The sequence below is a fragment of the Rhinichthys klamathensis genome, unplaced genomic scaffold, assembly GCF_029890125.1.
Source record: "Rhinichthys klamathensis goyatoka isolate OS25496 unplaced genomic scaffold, OSU_Roscu_1.1 h1tg000505l_1, whole genome shotgun sequence".
NCBI classification, from domain to species: Eukaryota; Metazoa; Chordata; class Actinopteri; order Cypriniformes; family Leuciscidae; genus Rhinichthys; species Rhinichthys klamathensis.
Window position 1 is genome coordinate 133,485 of NW_026606986.1, and position 479 is coordinate 133,963.

Sequence of the window (479 nt, forward strand, 5' to 3'; positions counted from 1 at the left end):
CAAATATTTTTTTTTTTTAAAGGATTTTAAATACAGAAATGTCGGCCTTCTGAAAAGTATAATCATGCATGTGTACTCAGTACTTGGTTTGGGCCACTTTTGCATGAATTACTGCCTCAATGCGGTGTGGCATGCAAAATATTCTAATTCAGCGAAATATTCTAATTCTTTCGAGTTTCATCTGTATATAGATTTCCGTAAAAAGTAGAACATTTCTTGGTGGCCTTTGATCACTACTATGAACAACCAGGTTGGTAAAAACAGCTCCAGCCATAAAGTAGGCTACAACAAAAACACTTATATCCGAAGCTGTTTGCAGAGGATCTTCCTCAGAATGTGAAGCGTCAATAGCTCTCTACTATTGACTATAAGCTTATTGTCTATTGACTATACTATTCACTTGTTTCTTATCAGAGATTTGGTAATAAGGAAGCCTTTGAATGTTCTGTTGATGCAAGTTAACCACACACCAGGCATGA